Source organism: Rhinolophus ferrumequinum, chromosome 7 (assembly GCF_004115265.2).
Source record: "Rhinolophus ferrumequinum isolate MPI-CBG mRhiFer1 chromosome 7, mRhiFer1_v1.p, whole genome shotgun sequence".
NCBI classification, from domain to species: domain Eukaryota; kingdom Metazoa; phylum Chordata; class Mammalia; order Chiroptera; family Rhinolophidae; genus Rhinolophus; species Rhinolophus ferrumequinum.
The window spans coordinates 49,667,394-49,682,059 of NC_046290.1; positions in this window are offsets into that span (position 1 = coordinate 49,667,394).

Consider the following 14,666-nt stretch of genomic DNA (forward strand, 5'->3'; position numbering starts at 1 on the left):
CTGAGAGAATTGAAGAACAGCCAAGAGAACGGTGAACGGAGTCCAGTGAATGAGGTAGAGAATAGAAATAAGGTTTCAGAGGTAAGCAGGTGCCAGATTACACAGTGCCCTGTAAGCCACGTAATAATTTTGGGTTTTATTCTAAAAATGGTTGGAAACTTTTGAGAATGGCAATGTTGTATCTAATTGCCATTAAAAAAAATGTATCTGGTTAGAGACTGTAAGAAGCAAGAGCAGGAAAAGGGAGACAAATTAATAAACTATGGCAGCATCATAAGATATGATAGCTTTGACTGTATCCTGTAACAGGGAGATATTTAAATGAGTTACAGCAAAACCATATAATAGAATATGATACACCCATTATAACCGACGTCCATTGTAAATGACGTAAAAGAATACATAAGGACAGAAAAATGTTTATATTAAATATAAACAAAGCAGGTTATAAAAGGAGACTATTAGCTAAGTCATAAAGTTTATTCATCCATTTTTGTATGATGATATTTTATAAAAATATTATCTGTATGCAGTAGTAAAGCTGCAAAGACTTAGCCTACCAAACCCAGAAAAGTTACAGGACTCAAGTGACAGCAAGGAGAACAACATAAATTTGATTCTCAGTGTAACACTTATTCTCTCTCACCCATGGTTTATTATTATCTTAGCTCTCACAAGCACTTATACTTCGGCTCACTGGGTATTCTCAAAGAGGAAATTAGAACTAACAGGAGCTTTTCTTTTATTTATAAAATACATCGGCTTAAATCTAGATTTTTAAAATTAGTCTACAGTAGACTAAAGCCCTAACCAAAAAAAAAAAAAAGAAAGTGATAGAGGGGAATCTCAAACTAAGAGTTAGATATATTTCTTTTCAGAACTCTTCACATGAATCCAGTCACTGACTATAGATAAATACTCTACAAGTCAGCACACGTTATTAAAATAGTTGTGGTCACTGATTTTTTGAAATTTTAACAATGGTATATTGAAATTTGTCAAGGAAATAACATTCTTGGGCAGCAAAACAGTTTCTGTGACACCCAGTAACCATTTTTCTTTTGAATCCACAGGTTTCCCTGGCTATGATTTTATTTTAGACCAAGCGGGCCGGATGTCTCCTTCTAGAAACCAAACAGCCTAACCTCCTCTTTTCTATGATAACATAGCAGAACCTTTCACTGTCTGACCTACAGGGGGAGAAAAAAAAACTGCTTTTAATTAACCATTAATTACTTGAATGAAGCCTGCATTATGTAGGAAAATGTGTTACTTTCATCTTAATTTAAAACACAACATCTGAGGTTCAAACTGGCAAGAAGATACACTTTATAAACACATTTTTATCATTATTCTCCTCCAGAGAATTAGAAAAGAGATTCATTTTCTTACGGTTCGGTAAGGCTTAGAATGATAAGAAAGGTGCAAAATGAGAAAATGGGAGTTTCTCCTGGAAGCTATTAGCAGGGCAGAAAAAAATTTTTTTAATTGAGAGATTTTGGGTTACTGTAAATAGTTACCTGAAAAGTAAAATTCAGATGAGGTCTTACTAAGTGCTAATAAAATCTATCTGAAATTTAAGGTCTTTGTTGTATTAATCTTTGCTATAAATACTTTAAAGTTATCTGAATTTGTATACTAAATTTGATCAAATAGTAAATAGAAAAGATTTGTCACAGGGATAGGGTGCATGACCAATAAAATCTATAAGAAAGAATGTTTATAAATATGGGGGAAAGTTGCCTCAATATTTGTATAATTTTATGTGCATTATTTTTCACATCTTAAAGCTGCCCAAGTATAGAAAAATACAGGACTTCAATAACAGTTACCAGCATGATTTGCTTTTATTACCTTTCTGTTCAAGACCCTTGTTTCCCCTTGTAGCATGTCAAATTGCCCCCAAAACCATATTATACAGCAGAGAAATGTTGTTCACACTTCACTGGCTATTGATTTACTTTATTTATTGGCACAAAATCAGCTTGAGATAAACATTTTGTCCCCCATTTCCACTATTGTAAGTGGTATACTTCATTGCAAGATAGGTAAACCCAAATGTGCAGGGTCACAATTCGACATGGCTTTCTAATCAATGTGTGGAAAATTATTTAATGAATAATAGGTTGCACATTTCCACAAACAAATTAACCAGGGTGAGACTGAAACTAATGATTATATTTATCTAATGTAATTTCACATCTGTTACTAGGGATAGTAATTTTTTTCTTTCATCCATGGTGTCCTCAAAATTACAACTTAGCTTTTCAGGTACAGTTATAGGACATCAGTTTAACTAGAAAATAGACAATTTTGTGGAATGGTTGTTTTTTTCTTTGAATGCCAGCGGCCCTGAGAAATATAATTCTATATTATAAAATTTCGGAATCCAGGCACTTCTTGATTATTACTTCTGTTGTGTTTTTAAGTATTGTCTGTGGGCTTAATTTCATAGCCTATGGATCAAATTCCATCATTCATACTCATAAAGAGCAAAATGACCCCATTTTACCACTGTTAAGGACATTCTTAAATTTATCTGTCCTTAGAATAATATTTACCCTAATTTAAAAAGCAGAATTTTTTTTCAAAAAAGTGAAAGCAGTTCCCAACTTAGGACAAAAATTAAATGCTAAGATTTGATTTGGAACCTAGGGCACCTAAGGCTCCCAAGCAGGTCCGCAGAAGCCTATTCCCTTCCCACGTACCTCTGTCATAGGAGCTAGCCACAACTGGGATCAGATTTCTGTGGGAAAGTGCATTCTCAGTTCAAACCAAGAGCATGGATCTTTCAGCTGGTTTCCCACTCCCCAGCCACCTGCCAGGGAGTCTGGAGAATCTCCTACTTTAAGGTACTGACTTTGGCACCAAACGAAGTTTCATGGCTCTGCCTGCCCCAGAAAATGCCTGTGAGGGTTGAACCCCCTTCAATAATCTAAAGGGAAGCCTCATGATCACCTGATCTTATCTTATATGCCTCTTTATGTGTTTTGTCTACACCAGAATGTCAGCTCCTTGAGATGGGATATTCGTTCTGTTCACTGCTTTATCCTCCGTTCCTTGAACAGTACCTGGCTTCACAACAGGCACTCAACAAATACTTACTGGATGAATGAATGCAGCCCATGTAAGCCTACACATGAAATAAGCTAAAAATAATATAATTCTTCATTTTAAAAACATATGCAGATGAATGTTTCAATCTTCAAAATAATTACTTAGAGAGACGACCATCATTTTCCAGAGATGCTGCAGCTATTGTTGAGGGTGTTATTTGAACACCAGAAAGGAACTGGCAGGAGATGTACTGCAGTCCGATTGCGATAGACTTTGGCTAGAATCCTGGTTCCAACGGTTATCACTGATATGAAACTGGGCGATGACTTAACCTTTTTGAGATTATCTCCTTAACTGTAAAACAGAGAGAGAAATAACTATCTCACAGAGACATTGTGAGAATGGAATTAAATGAAACTACACTTGTGAAAGTAGCTTGCTCATTGCCTAGCAAACAGGAAATGGCAAGCACGTGTTAAGTGGTAGTGTACAGTATTGGTATTAGGCTACCTACCATCTATTTCTCCTTCCTTTGGTATCTATATCCCAAGCTGCCTCTGCAGAATGCCCCACCCGGTCCTCAGCGCACAGATGTGGATGGAGCTTCAGAACTAGATTTATTGGCCTGAGCTTAAACACACTCAGTGCATGATTTCCCTGAGCACAGTCAACTTTTTCAAGATGACCACATATTTCAATTAAAGCCCATGAGGCTCAAACTCTTGCTGGGAATTCTGGGAAGAGCCTCTCTTTTCCACTGGACTTAAACCTGAAAAGATGTAGACGGGAGCTGCTACAGCCAGCCTAGAACCACTGGAGAACCTGCCTGAGAACGTAACCCAAGTAACAGTGTCAGAGCTGAGAAACACAGAAGGAAAAATTAGGTTTTGCAAACAATTCTTGAGCTCCAATCAAATAATGCCTGAAGCCAACCTGACCTTTGGAATTATGTGAGTCAATAAATACCTTTTTTTCCAAAGTTAATTTGGGCTGAGTTTCCTGACATTAACAATAGGAAGAGTACAGCCTGACGTAGTATTTTATTTTTTCCATTAAGGCCCAACCCAGATTTGCTCAGACAATTACGGTTCTCTGCTAATGTTGTTGATGAGCACTGAAGCGTAATGCCAAAGTCTGTCCTTAGGTCTTTGGAATTCCTATGGCCTTAAGTAATCCACAAGTCCAGGTTCTCAAAGCATTTGATTAATTTTAGATCAAGCATTTCTGAAAAAGATATCACATAGTAATTCCAAACCTGGAGTCTCTAGACCTTTAGGGATGCGTAAATATAATAATAAGCGACCTCAAGCTATTACTAATATTTCTAAAAAGATTGAAATGAGTTGCCTAAGTTCCCTTCATGAGGTTAACTACAACAAATTTATTTGCTCTTGGCAGTAATTATGTCTTCTCTATGCAGTTAACAGTGGTTATTTCTTGCTAATTACAAGCTCTTTTACTGTCAGATACATAGCTAGATAGCTAGATAGATATACTTAACTGATTTGCCAAACGAGTATTATAATAATTGCTATATGACAGATAAAATCTTCCAAAACACAGGGTCCCATGGTAGGAAGAGGGATGAAAGAGAAAAGAGGGACTTTGGCACTTGGTGATGAGAACAGAAAACACTAATGTAAGAGGCTGGCCCTCTTTCTTTACAGCCATTTGGGGGCTCAGGGGATGGAGGGAGATGAAGAAAGCATAATCCAATAAAATGTATAGTAGTTTTAAGGACACTATGACTCAGGGGCAAAATATAGTAAAATCACAACCTGACAACATTTTGGAATGAATTTGGCTTACTCAACAAATGACTGTTGAGGGTTTACAAGAGCACTGGAGGGTGAAAGACAATACAGAAAAGAGCAGGACAAGTTCCTCACAGAACTCAGAGTCTAGTGGTTATGCTCCCTCATTGCTCTTGAACATTCTTTTGTGGATTCTCTGGTGGCATTCTTCTTCCTCATGCCTCCAGGTATAACTCAAGTAATGTCTTCTACATAGCCTAATCCTAAAGAAAATGTAAGATTCCTACTGTGTTTCCCCGAAAATAAGACCTAGCCGGACCATCAGCTCTAATGCATCTTTCGGAGCAAAAATTCATATAAAACCCGGTCTTATTTTAATATAAGTCCGGGTATACTATAATATAACATAGTATAATAATATAATATAATACTGGGTCTTATATTAATTTTTGCTCCAAAAGACGCATTAGAGCTGATGGTCCAGCTAGGTCTTATTTTTGGGGAAACACGGCATGCCAGAGTGTACTACTGAACTTTCATAGGATAACCTAGGCTTGACCATGGATTAACTGAAATCACTGATCTTTGTACTCCAACCTTACCAATCTGCTCAAATCACTCTTCAGAGTAACACACTAAAAATAATGACCCTTAGTATAGAAGACTGCCTAGCAAGAAAATAGTGATACATGCCACAATATGGTGAGCCTCAAAACCTTTATGCTAAGTGAAAGAAGCCAAATTCAAAGGCTACAGACTAAATGATTCCATTTATTTGGTATTCTGGACAAGGCTAAACCTATAAGGACAATAAAGAGATCAGAGATTGAGAGTAGGGGAAGCGGCACGAGGGGATTTTTGGAGGTGATGGAAATATTCTATATTTTGGTGGTGCTGGTGGTTATATGACTGTAGATATTTGTCAAAACTCAGACCTGTACATCAAAAAAAGGTGAATTTTACAATGTACATTTTTCTCTATGTATTATCAAACTACATATGAAAAAATAAAGGCCTTAAACAGGGTATGTCTGGTCACAGTACAACCAAAACAAGGGTAAATTCAAGAAGACATAATCAAGAAAGGAGTTCAAGCAAAACTCAAAACACTGTAGTTCTGGAAGTTCATAAGGATGGTTAGGGGGAATGTTCCCTTTGAAACCAAAGGAATTACAACTGAAGCACAAAATGGAGGCACGTGGGAACTAAAGACAGGTGGGAATGGTATTATTGCTTAAAATACTTTTTTTTAATTATAAGGAAGAAAATTTTAGGATAAAAACTTGACCTTTCATTAAATTTTAACTTTGCCAAGACATACAAAGTCAAATGAACCCCAAATCAAAATATATGAAAAAAGCAATGTACAGAACAGTGGAATAGAATGTTACCATTTGTATACAAAAGGGGGGGGATATATAATCACGTTTATAATGCATTTTTTAAAATCTCTAGCATATATAAGAAACTAATGACTGCATATTAAGGAGAATTCTGATGTATGGAGGCAAGTGTTGGGAGAAAGGATTTTTACTATACAGTAGTCCCCACTCCCATCTGCAGTTTTGCTTTCCACAGTTTCAGTTAGCTGTGGTCAACCATGGTCCAAAAATATTAAATGGAAAATTCTGGAAATAAACAATTCTTAAGTTTTAAATTGCTTGCCATTCTGAATCATGTAATAAAATATCTCACCAAAGCTGTCCATCCCGCCCATGACATGAATCATTCCTTTGTCCAGCATATCCACACTGTAAATATTACCTCTTTGTTAGTTACTTAATGGCATATCGGTTGTCAGATCTACTGTCACTGTATCTCAGTGCTTGTGCTCAAGTCACCCTTATTTTACTTAACAATGGCCCCAAAGAAGTGATGCTGGCAATTCAGAAATGCCAGAGAAGCCGTAAGTGCTTCCTTTAAGTAAAAAGGTATGGAAAAAAACCCTATAGTATGTATAGGGTTTGGTACTGTCTGTGGTTTCAGGCATCCACTGGGGGTATGCAGAGAGGGCATTATCCAGAGATGACAGCCGCTAGCTGGCCAGTTTGTTATGGCTGCCTATCCTCTGGGGCCCCTTTTGGTTCCTGCCCATTTTCCAAGCCTGTTCTTCTGGCCTCCTGCCATTTCTGTGAGCCTCCACTAGCCTTTCAATCAACACTTTTACAAAAATTTGAATGCCTACTATGAACAGGGGAGAATACAGAAGAATACAATACAAATATGACCACTGCTCTGAAGCAGATTATAATCTAGTTTAAGAGACATAAAGAACTGCAAAATGATTTGCAGTCGTCAGGGAAAGAAAGAAGATGTGGCTGTCCAGGCAGAATTTACTATTCCCGCCCTCCCAAGCAGAATTCATCACTCTTTACACAACTGCCCTTTTTAGTTATTATTAAAATTAGCTGCTTACATACCAGTCTCTCTCATAGCCTCCCATAGTCTATGAGTTTCTCAAAGACAGAGAACTTATGAGCACAACCAGTGCCAGAAAAAGCTCATTCATCTATTAATTCCACATAGTGCCAGAAACTGGTCATAAGTGTGAGATAAGCCGATTTTCAAGTTATTTGGATAAGGAAATGAGAGAAGACATGCAACAACAAGATGAGAAAATGGGTAAAGTTTTCCTACAGGGGAATAGTAGGAAATAAAGTTGGGAAAAGAGCCCAGACATTAATCAGGGCATTCAGACCATGCTAAAAATGAAGGTGGCAAACTCAAAATGGTTACAAGAATAAGTAGGAAGTACAAATGACTGAAGTGAGCTAGGTAAAAGCAACAGAAAGTCATACAGGCTGGGGTGAGGCCATACCTCGCCTGAAAGCATTCAAATTAGGGAAAGTAAAAAAAAAAAAAAAAAAAAAAGCACTTTGCTAGTCACACAAAATAAGTTTACAGGCTATAGAACTATAGAACTTTTACTAGGCCATGGAGAAGTTTTTGGAGGAGTAAGACAGAAGCAGGATCAGAAAGGTATATTAAGAAGAAAAACCAAGCAGTAGTGCATGTGAAGAGAAAACCAAAAAATTCAGGAGGATGAGCAAGAAGGAATAAAGCTCAGAAGTAGGATAAGAGCAGTATTAATCAGTAGATAAAACCATTAGATCAAAAGTTAATGGGGGGCAGCTGGATGTCTCAGTTGGTTAGAGCGCGAGCTCTCAACAACAAGGTTGCCGGTTCAATTCCCACATGGGATGGTGGGCTGCGCCATCATTGAAAATGGCAACTGGACTTGGAGCTGAGCTGCGCCCTCCACAACTAGATTGAAGGTCAATGACTTGGAGCTGATGGGCCCTGGAGAAACACACTGTTCCCCAATATTCCCCAATAAAAACTGAAAAAAAAAATAGAGATTACTGCTGATAATTTCCTTTAAAAAAAAATTAATAGGGAACAATGAAGGTAAGGCCATCACCACTTGAACTCACTGATCAATTATAGCATCATTAAAAGTGAGAGAATGGGGATGTGATAAATGATACCAAAAAAAATGCCACAGGACTCAATTTACCAGATACGATACAGAAGGAAAGAAGAGAATAGGAATCAATGATTAGCCCCATTCTTTAAACCTGATAGCTAGAGCAATAATGATGACACTAACAGACATAGGGAAAGCAAGAGGTAGAACCAGTTTTAGCCAGTTTTAGAGGTGATACTAGAAGCAGCTATGGCACAGTGATAAGAACATCAGACTGGGAGATATTCTCCCAGCTTACCATCACTTAACTGCACAACCTTGAACAAACACAACCTCCTGGGCCCCAGGTCCTCTTCTTAAAAATGAGATTAAACAGATACTCCATATGACTCTTCCAGATATGATACTCCCAATAAGCTTGTTTTAAATGTGTTTAAAATGTCACAGAATACTGAGAGGGGAAAAAAATGTTCCCTATGGATTCTTCAATGATATAAATTTCTTTAGTAATATACACACATATGAGGTAAATATATAGAAATAGCAATGCTTAGTTTTAAGTGCCACATAAATAAATTTTAAATGATTTTTGTTGATTTTGTATATGTTGTATATGTTTTAAGTTTTCAATTAATTACCTATATCTAGATTCTCCAGTTCCACTCCCTTCGTTCTCTTAAATGGATTCCAATCAGGCTTTTGCCCATACGAAACTTCATGAAACTGGTTTTTAAGAAAATTGTGGCAAAATACACGCAAAATGTACAGTATTAACCATTTTTAATTGTACAGTGCAGCGGCATTAAGTACATTCACATTGTTGGGCTACTGTCACCATCATCCATCCACAGAACTCTTTTAATATTGCAAAACTGAAACTCAATACCCACTAAACAATAACTCCCATCCTCTCCACAGTTCTGGCCATCGCCATTCTACTCTCTGTCTCTATGAATTTGACTACTTTAGGTATCTCCTGTAAGTGATTCATACAGTATTTGTCCTTTCTGCTGAGAAAAATGTACTCAAGTTTCATCCAAGTTGTAGCATGTGTCAGAATTTCCTTCCTCTTTGAAGCTAAATAATATTCCATTATATGTATATACCACATTTATTGATCCATTCATCCATAAATGGACATTTGGGTTGCTTCCATCATTTGGCTATTGCACGTAATGCTACTATGTACATGAGTGCATATGCAAGTATCTACTCAAGTCCCTGTTTGTTTGTTTTTTTTTTTATTAGTTTCAGGTGCACAAGACTAAGTAATACTTAGACGTTTATCATTTATATCCCTCACACTGTGTGAACCCCCCTCCCCCATCCACTATCCCTCTGACATCGCACAGATGTCTGACATCGCACAGATGTTCCACTGTCTCTATTCCTAATGCTGTACTCCGCTTCTTGTAAGTATATACATACAGATATATACGTACATATATATATATATATATATATAATTATACATGGCATTCATTATTGTTCAGCTTCAGCTTCAGGTGTACAGTGCAGTGATCAGGCATCTACATCATCCCTGAGGTGGTCTCCCAAATGGGACACGTGTCCATCGGATACCCCACAAAATCTTTACAACATTATTGATTACATTCCCTAAATTAATTTTCAAAATCCCATGGCCATCTTGTGGTTACTGACTGTTTTCTAATCCCCTCACCTTCCCCCTTATCCGCACCCCACCCCGCCCATCTAGCAACCCTCAGTTTTTCCTCTATGTCTCCAAAACTGTTTCTGATTAGTTCATTCACTTATTCTTTTCTTTAGATTCCACATATAAGTGAGATCATGTGGTATTTGTCTTTCTCTGTCTGACTTATTTCACTTAACATAATGCTCTCTAGGTCCGTCCATGTTGTTGCAAATGGTAAGATTTCTTTCTTCTTTATGGCTGCATAATACTCCATTGTATAAATGTACCACAGTTTCTTAATCCAGTCATCTACCTATGGGCATTTCGGTTGTTTCCATGTCTTAGCTATTGTGTATAGTGCTGCAATAAACATAGGAGTGCATAAAGTTTTTTGAATTAGAGTTTTGGATTTCTCCGGATAGATACCTAGGAGTGGAATTGCTGGATCATAAGGTAGCTCCATTTTCAGATTTTTGAGATACCTCCATACTGTTTTCCATAGTGGCTGCACCAATCTGTAATCCCACCAACAGTGCACAAGGGTTCCCTTTTCTCCACATCCCCACCAGCACTTGTTGTTTGTTGATTTATTGATGATAGCCATTTTGACTGGGGTGAGGTGGTATCTCATTGTGGTTTTTATTTGCATTTCTCTGATGGCTAGTGAGGTTGAGCATTTTTTCATATGTCTGTTTGGCATCTGTATGCCCTTTTTTAAAAAAAACGTCTCTTCATGTCCTCTGCCCATTTTATAATTGGGTTGTTTGGTTTTTTGGAGTTGAGTTGAGTGAGTTTTTTATAAATTTGTAATATTAATCCCTTATCAGATATATCATTGGCAAATATCTTTTCCCATTCAGTAGGATCGCGTTTGTTTTATTGATGGTTTCCTTTGCTGTGAAAAAACTTTTTAGTTTGATGTAATTCAAGTCCCTGTTTTCAATTCCTTTGGGTATATTTCAGAAGTGGAATTGCTGGGTCATACAGTAATACTATTTTTAATTTTTTGAGGAACCAATGTGCTGTTTTGAGCTGCAATGTGCCATAGCAGCTGTACTATTTTACATTCCTACCAACAATTTTTTGAGCTGCAATGTGCCATAGCAGCTGTACTATTTTACATTCCTACCAACAGTGCACAATGGTTCCAATTTCTCCACATCCTTGTCAACACTTGTTGTTTTCTGGGTGGTTTTTTGTTTGTTTAGGTTTTTGTTTTTTTATAGTAGCCATCCTAGTGGATGTGAGTTGGTATCTCACTGTGATCTTGGTTTGCATTTTCCTAATGATTAGTGTTCTCTGTGGTTTTATCACAAGAACATCTGAGTCAACACAAAGAGGTCCTACTGGCCAAAGATGGGATACTCTGAGGATCAAAATATATATATAAATACAACTGATTCAAGTACAGTGGATATGTAAACACCAAGTTCATAATTTTTTTTTAATATCTCACTGAACATTAGTGGAAATAATTAGAGCACCCATTACTTATTCCGAAGATTGTAAGTTAAAAGGCAAAAATTAAGCATTTAGTCTACCTGTTCTGTACAGAATGCATTTAAGGATAACCAAATAGCTCTAGCTGATGAATGAATTTCTTTACTAAAGAATTCCAGCTAATAAATGTGGAAGAAATGCTAGAATTAGGAAATCATCATTTTGTTAGCCCTAGTGAAATAATGGCTGCAGACAATATTCAAAAATGGACAAAACCATTAGATAAAATGGTGACAGGGAACTGGACATTGAAAAGCAGGCTGGCACTACCTGAGCCCACTGGTCAATCTCTGCATCACTGAAACTAAGACAAGCAAACATGTGCCTCCCGATATGATCCAATACAAAGCATATAGCACCGACTATGAAATATTCATGCTCCAAAATGTTGGACCTAAACCTGATTAAGCCTCTGCAGCTGCACTAGCCTCATGTAGCTATTTAAATTTAAGATGTAAAATTAAAAATTCAGTTCCTCAATCAAAAGTGCTCAAAAGCCACATGTAGCCATTAGACAGTGCAGATAGAGAAAATTTCCATCATTGCAGAAGTTCTATTGGATAATGCTGCTCTGGAGCTAAATTCCATTTACAAGAAATATGGGGAGGGAATGACATAAAGGAACAAATCAAATGACACCAGAAAAAGCAAAAAAACAAGTCCAGAACACAGGGCATTCTATACAAAAGTAACTGGATGACGGGGGGCGAGGGGGTGTGGAAGGGAGAGAAGAGGAAACTACTCTAGATTTCAAAAGACTTAAGATATGAAATGTCCAGAAAAAGGAAAATGTATATGAAAAGGAAGCAGATCAATGGTTTCCTGAGGCTGAAAGTAGCAGGGGTTGACTGCACGTGGGCTGGGAGAAATTGGGGGCTGTGTGGAAATGCCCCAAAACTGATTGTGATGACGGGTGCCCAGCTCTGTAAGTTTACTAAATATTATTGAATTTTAAAGAAATTCGTAAGAGACAACTGTTATCTATGGATCTTGGTTGGACCTGATTCTAATAAACTAAAAAGACATTTTGAGATAGTCAAAGAAATTTGATTACGGAAAAGATGATACCAAAAAAATATTTAGATTCTTGGGGGTACAAATGGCATATTTGTTCATATTTTAGAGTCAGGTTGAAACATACGCAATGTCTGAGATATGTTTTAAAATACTAAAACAGAGAAAAAAAGAATGAATGAAGCAAATTAAAATCTTAATAATTATCAAATCTGGGTGATGGGTATATGGGAGTTCATTGTACTATTTTTCTCTACATTTGTATGTTTGAAATTTTTTATAATTAAAAAATTTAATGGCTACAATGATACCCTCTCACAGTGAATGCTATAAACCAAGTCAGTGATAAGTTTGTGATTCCCCAATATTGCCAGCATACCAGGTTATCACTTTAATTAAGTTTCAGTTTTTAAAATTAAGTCCCCATAGTCAAAACTAATTGGTTACCTTTAACTCACACCTTCAAAAAATTTTATAAATCCACTCTGTTTGTTGTGGGGGTTCTTTTAGAGGGGAGAGCGGGGGCAGAAGTATATGTATACGTTTTTTTCTACTAGCTCAATTGAGTCTCTATTATATACCTGACACTGCTCAGGTCATGAAATGAATCCATCAGCATTATCAGTAACTAGCATGTGAGAAATATGCCTGGCACCAGTGCAATGTAGTCGAGCCTTTTCAACATCTTCTCCTTTGTGCACATCTGCAAGCTTTCTATGCATATCCACAGAGTCCACAGCCATGATCTGTATTATAATTAATGCAACAGCACATCTGACCAGGTCCACAGGGTTTTGATATATACCCATTTTTGAGATCTGCAGGGAACTGAGGAGCCCTAGGGAGAAAGTACAGCTAATTTCAGATCAGGCACTGGACAAGCTATAAGTCGTAAGACACTTGTTTTCCTGAAACAGTTATAACACAGCTGAAGGAAAATTTTAGTGTGCACATATGTGTAACACACACACACACACACACACACACACATATCTGCTTCAAATTACAGTTGCTCTCCTCCTGCACTCATCACCACATCCCTCATATACCCATTCTAAATGACCAGGGTATAACCACAAATTTACACGTGGATCCAATATAAAATCTTATATAAAAAGCATTCTTTTTTAATTAAAATTTATTGGGGTGACAATGGTTAGTAAAATCACATAGGTTTCAAGTGTACAATTCTGTAATACATCATCTATGTATCACATTGTGTGTTCACCACCCAGAGTCAGTTCTCCTTCCATCACCATATATTTGATCCCCTTTCCCTTCTTCTACGATCCCTCCTCTTCCATTACCCTCTGGTAACCACTAAACTATTGTCTATGTCTATGAGGTTTTGTTTATTTGTTTGTGTGTTCCTTTGCTGCTTTCAGTTTTATATCCCCATATCAGTGAAGTCATGTGGTTCTCGACTTTTTCTGTCTGCCTTATTTTACTTAGCATAATAATTTCAAGATCCATCCATGTTGTTGCAAATGGCATTATTTCATCTTTTCTTATGGCAGAATAATATTCTATTGTGTATATATACCACAACTTCTCTATCCATTCATCTGTCGAAGGACACTTTGGTTGTTTCCATGTCTTGGCCACCATAAATAAAGCTGCCATGAACATCGGAGCACATATACCTTTACGGATAAATGTTTTCAGATTTGGGGGCTATATATCTAGGAGAGGGATTTCTGGGTCATATGGTAATTCTATCCTTAATTTTTTGAGGAACCTCCACACTGCCTTCCATAGCAGCTACACCAGTCTGCATTCCCACCAACACTATATAAGGGTTCCTTTTTCTACACAGCCTCTCCAACACTTGTTATTATTTGTCTTGTTGATGATAGCCATTCTAACTGGTGTAAAATGACATCTCATTGTAGTTTTTATTTGCATTTCTCTGGTGATTATTAATGTTGAGCATCTTTTCATATGTCTATTGGCCATCTGTATGTCCTCTTTGGAGAAATGTCTATTCAGGTCCTCTGTCCATTTTGCAATTGGATTGTTCGTCTTTTTGTTGTTGAGTTGTATGAGTGCCTTATATATTTTGGATATTAGCCCCTTATCGGAGGTGTTGTTTGCAAATATCTTCTCCCATTCGGTTGGTTGCCTCTATAAAAAGCATTCTGTGGCTACCACTGACAGAGAAAATCATTGAAGCGTGGATTCAAGCAGTGGTATATAGCAAGTACAAAAATATTAAACCTGAACTGTACATCCCTCTCATTCTGCAGCCTCTGCAGTCTTC